Source organism: Oratosquilla oratoria, chromosome 12 (assembly GCF_046742065.1).
Source record: "Oratosquilla oratoria isolate Oo_2021 chromosome 12, ASM4674206v1, whole genome shotgun sequence".
NCBI lineage: Eukaryota > Metazoa > Arthropoda > Malacostraca > Stomatopoda > Squillidae > Oratosquilla > Oratosquilla oratoria.
This window is the reverse complement of record NC_134788.1, coordinates 67,829,312-67,838,791: the sequence shown is the minus strand read 5'-3', so window position 1 is coordinate 67,838,791 and position 9,480 is coordinate 67,829,312. Positions and strand designations below refer to the sequence as shown.

The following is a 9,480-nucleotide window of genomic DNA, read 5'->3' as shown; positions in this document are numbered from 1 at the left end:
CGTGATCGACAGCTATTTCCCTCCCGGAAGAGAGCTCAGAGCTCGTATGACCGATCTATGGGTAATGCTATGACCTTACACACACACACACACACACCCAACTCCCCGCCCACGAGAGTCAGAGTAACGACCCGAAGCGCAGCGATACCGAAATAATTTCGGCCCTGGGCAGGATTCGAACCAAGTACTACGAGCACCACCATGCTGGTAGTTCAGCGCTCTACCAACCGCGCCACCGAGTCGTGTATTTACCTAGTTGTATTTACCTAGTTGTATTTTACGGGAAGGGGAGCTATGCTCGTGGGATCCCGTCTTCATATCTCATTTTATCTGAACTATTTTTAAATTCATGTATTGTTTTTGTACACACCACTTTCTCATCTAACTTGTTCCAACTGTCTATTACTCTGTGAGGAAAGCTGTTCTTTTTCAAATCTCTTCTATAGCTGTCTTTTTTTATTTTCTTTCCGTGTCCTCTTGTATTTCTGTCATCCCATTTTATCAGATTCTCTCTATCAGTAATTTCCATGCCTTTCATGATTCTGTAAATAGCTATCAAATCTCCTCTCTCTCTTTGTGTGTGTGTGTATTTACCTAGTTGTATTTACCTAGTTGTATTTTGCGGGAAGGGGAGCTATGCTCGTGATGTCCCGCCTTTGTATCTTGCAGTGTCTAGTTTGTTTTTAAACTCATGAATGGTTTTTGCGCATACTATTTCATTGTCCAGTTTGTTCCAAGTGTCCAAAACTCTATGAGGAAAACTGTTTTTCTTCAGTTCTCTTCTATAGCTATGTTTTTTTTATTTTCTTTCCATGTCCCCTTGTGTTTCTTTTGTCCCAGTTAAGTAAGTTCTCTCTATCGAGTACCTCTGTGCCTCTCATGATTCTGTAGATGGTCAATAGGTCACCTCTCTCTCTTCTTTGCTCCAGTGTCGGTAACTCCAGTTTAGCCAATCTCTCCTCGTATGATAGGTTTGCAAGTGCAGGTGCCATTTTTGTAGCTGCTCTTTGGATTCTTTCTATTTTCTTTATATTCTTTTTGGTACTGGGGGACCACAATGTCGCCGCATACTCTAATCTAGGCCTTATCAATGTAACCAATATTTTTTTTTTATCATGTCTTCGTCCAAGTATGTAAACGCCACTTTTATTGATCTTAGCAAGTTGTAAGTCTCCCCGACAATTTTGTTAATCTGTATATCATAGGACAAGTCGTTCGTGATAATTACTCCCAAATCTTTTTCGGATCCTACTTTCTTTACTTTGGTTCCAATTGTATATTTTCCTGATATTCTGTTTTTGCTTTTTCCAAACTCCATTATGCTACACTTCTTAGTATTAAAGTCCACTTCCCATTTCTGACTCCAGTTCCATACCCTATTTAGGTCTTCTTGCAGTGCTTCACAGTCCTCATCAGTTTCTATTTTCCTTAGCAGTTTGGCGTCATCGGCAAAGAAGCTCATGTAGCAGTTCACGTCCTCGTCCATGTCATTCATATAGATAGCAAACATTATTGGTGCCAGCACAGATCCTTGCGGTACTCCACTGATCACCTCTTTCCAATCTGAATATTCTCTGAGCACTACTCTCATCTTTCTACCAGTCAGAAAGTCCTCTATCCATTTTAGTAGGTTTCCTTGTATTCCTCCTATGTGTTCCAGTTTTTTTTAGTAGTTTTCTGTGTGGTACTTTGTCAAAGGCTTTTTGCAAGTCTAGGAATGCACAATCAGCCCATCCATTTCTTTCTTGCACTATGTCTATTAGTCTTGAGTAAAAGCATATTAAGTTTGTGGAGCATGATCTTCCTTGCCTGAATCCGAATTGTCTTGGGTTTAATATGTCATTGTCTTCCAGATGTTTTACCCATCTATTCTTGATTATTTTCTCACAAATTTTGGCTATGGTGCTTGTTAGTGATACTGGCCTATAGTTGGTGGGTTCTTCTTTGTTTCCTCCTTTGTGTATTGGTACAATGTTAGCGTTTTTCCAGTCCTCGGGTATCTTTCCTTCTTTGAGTGAGCTGTTTATCAAGATGTGTATTTTGTCTGTTAGTTCTTCTTTGCACTCCTTTAGAATCCAATTTGCAATACCGTCCGGGCCATGTGATTTTCTGACATCCAGCCTTGATAGATGTTCTGATATTTCCTTTAGTGATGCTGTAAACTCATTCATGAGGGGAGATTTCTTGTTTTTATCTATGTCACAATTTGGTATTTTCTCTCTGGTGAAAACAGATTTAAAGTGATTGTTCATGACTTCGGCCATCTCTAAATCTTCTGTGTATTCTATGTTTCCTTGGCATAGTTTCACCATTTCCTGTTTGTTTTTAAGTTTACCATTCACATACCGATAGAATAGTTTGGGTTGCTCTTTGCATTTGTCTATAATATCCTTCTCATGGTTCCTTTTTTTCCTCTCTTCTCACATTGACATACTCATTTCTATAGTTAACATAAATTTGCCATTTGCTTTGTTTTTTGTCTTTTCTCCACTTTTTCCAAGCTTTGTCCCTTCTGTCTTTTGCCTCACTGCATCTTTTGTTGAACCAACATTTAATGTACTCTCTCTCTCGCTTTTGTCTTGGTACATGCCTGTTTACACCTTCATTGAAGTTTTCCATCAATATATTCCATTTCTCTTCCACTGTTGTTTCTTCCCTGTAAAATATTTCCCAGTTTGCATTCCGGAAGAATGTCTTTAGTTTTGTAAAGTCTGTTTTGTTGTACATCAGTCTTCCTTTCCTATGCTTTTCGTTCCTCTCTATGTCTATTTCTTCCTTTAGTACAGTTTCGATGAGTACATGGTCACTCTTTCCAATTGGTGTCTCATACTGGACTTTATGCACTATTTCAGGTTCTGTTGTAAATATTAGATCTAGTTTCGATGGCTCTTCATTATTTCTGTACCTTGTGTTTTCACGGACCCATTGGGTCATTGTGTACTCCATGGTCATATCTAGTAGTACATTGCCCCACGAGTCATCTCCTCCTTGCACTGTCATGCTGTCCCGACAAATTTCTTTGCAATTGAAGTCCCCCATAATTACCAGATTACCCTTACCCATTAGTATCTCATTGAGTGATTTTCTTGTATCATCTAGCATTTTTGTATGTTCGTTTTCTTTCCAAGCGCTTGTTTTTGGAGGCACATAAGTCACCACAAACTTTCTACTTTTCATATTCTTGCCTTCGACTTTTATCATGATCAATTCAACATTACCTTTGCCCTCTGCAATTTTTGTCACCTTTAGGTCTTTCTTGGCCAAGAACATGATTCCCCCTCCCTGTTTCTTGTCCCTGTTTTTTATCCAGTAGTTGTATAAACCTTGTCCGATAACAGTGGATGGTATTTCACCTCTTAGTTTAGTTTCTACAATTCCCATCATGTCTGGTTTTGCTTCTAACAGATAATCATTGAGTTCGTTCAGTCCCGAAATTAGTCCGTCAATGTTGGTATAGGCCACTTTTAATTTTCTTCCTTCTCCCTGGTTTCTTCTTCCCTTGTTTTTTTCGTTTTGAAGCGCCATTGTCTTAATCTCAGGTCTATTACTCTCCACTAGAATTCTTTGCATTCTGTCTCCGATCTTTTCAAGTTTTTTTCCTTTGCTTCTTCTCTTAGTGCCCTTTCTTTTTCTAATTCCTCAGTACTCATTTCTCTTTTTATCCATATCTTATTGTACTTTTCACTCTTTGCCAAGTTACCTACTTTTTCAAATATGTCTTCTACTACCATTTGTGACCTTAGTTTTATCTTTAGAGGTCGATTCCTATCCTTAGTATAGCGACCAATTCTGTAAGTCTCTTCTAGGTCTGTGCCTGAATCACTGTCTCCCCCCTGAATTTCATTAAGGATTTCTACTGCTGTCTCTTTTTCTTCTTTTTCTCTCATGTACCTCGCCAATCCTTGTTTTTCTTTAAGCCCATAAACCACAATACATTTCTTCCTATCTACTGTATCCCTGACCCAATTTGCTTTTTCGTTAATCACTTGAATGATTGTGTCTTTTGCATTATCTTGCATTTGCTGCTTGACTATTTCTTTGAAAGCAATTTCTTTATTTTCAATATTTTCTTTCCACTTCTTAATTTCCTGGATACTGTCCCCACCTAAGTTTTCTTCGATCTTTTGTGTCAATTCTTGTAATTTGTTGTTCACTTCCTGCTTTAGATTTTCGCTATTGTTATTATCATTAGTTTTCTTCTTTTCATTATCATTCTTCAGTTCATTTATGTCTCTTTTCATTTCTTTAATTTCGTTTGTAAGGTCCAAGTTAGTTTTTCTTAGGTCAGAAATTTCAAGATTAGCCTTAGTTATACAATCTATTAACCCAATGACCTCTTTTCTTAAGTCCATGATTTCATTTTCCCACCGAGTCCTATTTTTGCTCATCTCTCTCTCTATCTCTAATAATCTACTTAAGTTCTTTCTTTCGTACTTACCAAACCCTATGTGTGTGTGTGTGTGTGTGTGTGTGTGTGTGTGTGTGTGTGTGTGTGTGTGTTCACCTCGGATCTGCTGCAGTCTCTGTCGAGACAGCCAGACACCACCCTACGGCAGTGAGCTCAGAGCTCCTTATTAGCCGATCTCTGGGTAGGTCTGAGACCACTCACACACCACACACCGGGACAGCAAGGTCACAACTCCTTGACTAACGTCCCGTACCTACTCGCTGCTAGGTGAACAGGGGCTACACGTGAAAGGAGACAAACCCAACTTATCTCCGCCCGACCGGGGAATCGAACCCCGGTTCTCTGGCTTGTGAGGCCAGTGTGTGTGTGTGTGTGTGTGTGTGTGTGTGTGTGTGTGTGTGTGTGTGTGTGTGTTCTATTTATATTTTCATATATTTATATAGTCTTACCTTTTACCCAATACCATTTCGTGTGGATGGAATTAAGGTAGGACTATTAAAAACAAGGGTGAAGGAGATGAAATCCCTCTTAAAAAAAAGAAAAAGAAAAAAAAATGTCGTCCCAATCTGTTCTCTCTTTCTGTCTTTCAATATTTTCTCTCCCCAGAACCTCTCTCTATCCCATACCTTAAGCTTGAAAAAGAAAAAAAAAATCGACCACCGCAATGTTTATTTACCTAACTGAAATACAACATTGGTGCTATGCTCACCTCTATCTCCAGTAATAAAACTGCCTCAGATCCATTTATAGTTTGTAAGTGTACAGTGAAAATGTTAGGAAGAAAAAGATAGTAGTGTTATGACATGACTGTTTCTTCCCATTTTCGTTAAAAGAATGAAGTGTTCACATCGGCTATGTATGTACAATTTGTTTTGTTTACTAACAAAAATTTGAAGGAAATACTGGTTCCACCTGGTAAGCTTAGTTAAGTAACATAGATAATTGGATGGGGGTTTTCCCTTTTCCTGATTTGGTTTGTCCATGGAATGCAGTGATTTGTTTTACAAAATTATTTTTACAAATTTGTATTGTGTTGCAGTAATCAAGTGGAATCATCATATGTGTAGGACAAGGGGGACCACACGGGCATATGTGGTTGTCCGGGTGACCGGGAAGGGTCAGGGTTGGTCAGAAACATCACCCTTCTGGGGGCTTACTTTTCATAATCTATAATGTATGAACAAACACTTTAAAAATTAAATGTGTCTTTGCTATAATCATTACACGTTGATTTTAGAAAAATCAGCTATTTTCAGTCTGGTTACTAGCAATTTTAGAATCCTGTTTGTGATTGGAGAACCTTTTCCTCTGCTTGAACTATTATTATTTTATGGATGGGTGAGAATAAGACTTCATTGGTTAATGCCAGTTAGAACTGTATATCTCAATATTGCTTCTGGTAGATAAAAACATTCAATTTTGTCAATGTTGGTAAATATTTGGTAATGCCTATCCAAAAGTTAACCTAACCTCACTTGACCTAATCAAATCCAACCTTGATCCTATACTAAGAAATGCTGTTCAGCCTTTTTATCAACCAAAACTATACATGGTGAAAATAGCATGTTGCATGGTAGTTACCATACAGTGAAATTAGTCACTTAAGTTTGTACATTATTTTATTATTATTATTGCTGCTGCTGCTGCTGCCATGGGCCAGTCCAGTGTTAACTGGGCTTAACAAGTAACAATGTTAACTCTGGGTTAACTGGGACTCATAAACCTCCTTATAGAGAGACCAGGGTTAATGTAATTAATACTGTTATTCTCCAATGCATACACTACATCATCATAGAATCTGAATTTTGAGTAGTAAATTGAACAAGATATTCAACATGCAGTTATTGCATACTGGTGCTCTGTTGCTTTACTGCACGTTAATCATAGGCAGTCAATCTTTGGTTACTTCCCATTTGTGATCAGATTGGTTCAACTAGAACTGAAGATGATAATATCACCATGCCAATTTCTTGCAAATATATATGGTGTATATATATACATATATATGTATATATATATATATATATATATATATATATATGTATACATATACATATATATTTATATGTATGTATATATATGTATGTATATATATATACATACATATACATATATATATATATATATATATATATATATATATATATATGATATACATACATATATCTATATCATACATATACGTATACCAAGGCTTTTTCCCCCTTACAAGGGGGGTAGCCAAAAAGAAAAAGGCATAAAATCATTCCCACCCGTTTCATCCCTGAATACACACCACACCCATCCACCTTCCCTCTTATCTTAGCACCTCCTGAATGACGGGTCATCCCTGCACCCTGTCCACTGCCCTGGGTCAGAAGCAGTGTCACAAGACACAGTACATCCACAGTAAGGCCGCTTCATTAAATCAACGACCCCCCCTCTCCGTCCCCCCATTGCATAAAATGAGAGGACGGGGAGAAATCCCTTCGGGCTGCGTCAAATTTTGCTCACACATACTACCTAACCCCCATCCCCCCACCCATTCCACCTCATGCAATCACAACATCATCCATATATAACCATTCTCCATTCACCCCTGTCTTCTGTCCTCTCCTGTCCCTCCTCAACAGACATTCCCCTCTTCCCCAAAGCCCCCTTCACCCTATCCATCCACCTCATCGTAGGACGTCCCCTCATGTTCACTCCCTCCACATCTGCCTTCCACACCTCTTTTACTAGTATTTCTTCACTCATTCTTTCCATGTGTCCAAACCATCCTAATATTCTTTCATCAACCCTATCTCCCAGCTCCTTTTCCACCCCTGTTCTCCTCCTCACCTCCTCATTTCTCACTCTATCTAGCCTGGTAATATATATGTATATATATATATATATATATGTATATGTATATATATATATATGCTAATAAGAACACGGGTACGTGTGTTCACTTATGCAAAGTAGACCACTTGGAAAAAGAAACTAACGAAGCAGAGTACTTGTTGCACTGAAGATGTAATATACGAAAGCGCTCTGCTTCGTTAGTACTTTGCATATATATATTATATATGTATATATATATATATATATATATACAGTATATATATATATATATATGTATATATATACATATATATATTTATACACAGTATATACACACACACACACACATATATATATATATATATATATATATATATATATATATATATATATTATTTCAGCATCCCAATTTATCTGGTGGTTTTTATTGTCGACGTGCTGAATTTCAGCACATCGCCATATATATATATATATATGTGTGTGTGTGTGGATATGTATATATGTATGTATATAATCACAAAGAACCCACAGTCAGAATAAAAAGGAAAATTTAGAAGAATGTGTAACTTCTATATTTCGGCTAGTAGCTATACCCCTCTTCAGGAAAGTTACACATTCTTCTAAAGTTTCCTTTTTATTCCAACTGTGGGTTCTTCGTGATCATTAATTACATATGTGCCACAACATTTTGTCAGTGATATATGTATATTGTGATGGCCCACCATCCTCTACGTATCTAAAATATCTGTAAATTATGTATGTACTGTAAATTACTTGTATACGTTGTGATGGCCCACCATCCTCCATGTATCTAAAAATACCTGTATCTGTTGTTCTGTACTTGTTAGGTAATTACGTATGTACGATAAAACTGCTTGTGTATTTTATGGATCTACTCTCTAAAGCCGACGGACGTGAAAACCAGTTCTGTCCGGCTCATCCTTCGCCTTCCTCCCGTCCTCGCCAACTGTATATAATGCCTGCCGGCTCCTAGAGCGAGAGACTATTTCGCTGGCGAGCGGCGCGTAACTTAACCTCTCCCATATCGCTTTTGCTCTAGTACCGTGGCGTATCCACGTAATCTGTATTCTCATGACTTGGTTTCCGGTTGAGGAATTAATTGTCAATTGTTTAATTTGTTGTTGTAAAGTACTTATATTTGTTTTGTTGGCTTTTTGTTATTCATTAAATTAGTTATTTATGTTAACTTCCGTTTGGATTTGCCTTACCCACATCAAGGCCACTAAGTACGAACCCCTCCTAGACATATTTCCTTATATCCTCACGGAAGGCATAACAATATATGCAAATGATTACAAAGGCGGAGCATGCCAACAGAAGACCTTTTGGTCCATATCTAGGTCAGATGCGAAAAAAAATAATATATATATATGTATATATACAATATATGTATATAATCACGAAGAACCCACAGTCGGAATAAAAAGGAAACTTTAGAAGAATGTGTAACTTATATTTCGGCTAATAGCTATAGCCCTCTTCAGGAAAGTTACACATTCTTCTAAAGTTTCCTTTTTATTCCAACTGTGGGTTCTTCGTGATTATTAATTACATATGTGCCACAACATTTTGTCAAAGTGATATATGTATATATATATGTATGTATATATATGTATATATATATATATATATATTATATATATATATATATATATATATATGTATATACACACACACATATATATATATATATATATATGTATATATATATATATATATATATTTACATATATATATGTATATTTATGATAATAATAATAATAACAGTGATAATAACAATAATAATAATAATAATGATCAATAATAATAATAATAATAATAATAATAATAATAATAATAATGAATAGATAAAATTGAATAAATACTACCGGGTACCAATATTTGCCCAATAACCATGTTGGATCAGTATTGCCTTAGGCAAAAAGGCAAAATTTTGGATGTTCCAGCCAAAAGAAAAATTCATTGTAGCCTAACCCTAACATTATCAACCAAATACAGTACTTAAGTAATGGAAAATATCATGAAGAATAAGAACAAAAAGGAAATGCTTAGGAAACATGTACTTAGCCAAATTGTTGAAATGGATTATTCAAAAAGCAAGTTGAGTGAGATGACGATTTCATAGGAATGGTATGATAAATTGAGGAGTTGTAGGGTGTTTATAACAAATTGAAGGAAAAATTAAGTTGAAGGACAGTATGAAGCAGCACGCTGAGAAGGCTTCGTGAAAAAAAAAAAAATAGCAA

General features: G+C 36.5%; 1 protein-coding gene across 5 annotated transcripts in view; it reads left to right on the top strand.

Annotated features, from left to right (window-relative positions):
- The first annotated feature begins 4,954 nt into the window (after window positions 1-4,954).
- The window catches only part of LOC143031974 (uncharacterized), a 98,559-nt gene continuing 94,033 nt past the window's right edge, over window positions 4,955-9,480 (top strand). The window contains exon 1 of one of the 5 annotated variants that reach the window (XM_076196378.1): window positions 4,955-5,161. The gene's annotated coding sequence lies outside the window, so the exon portion shown is untranslated. Of the gene's footprint in view, window positions 5,333-5,564; window positions 5,583-9,480 lie in introns of those variants that run through there. The other 4 variants (XM_076196379.1, XM_076196377.1, XM_076196380.1 and 1 more) reach the window with 4 other exon arrangements.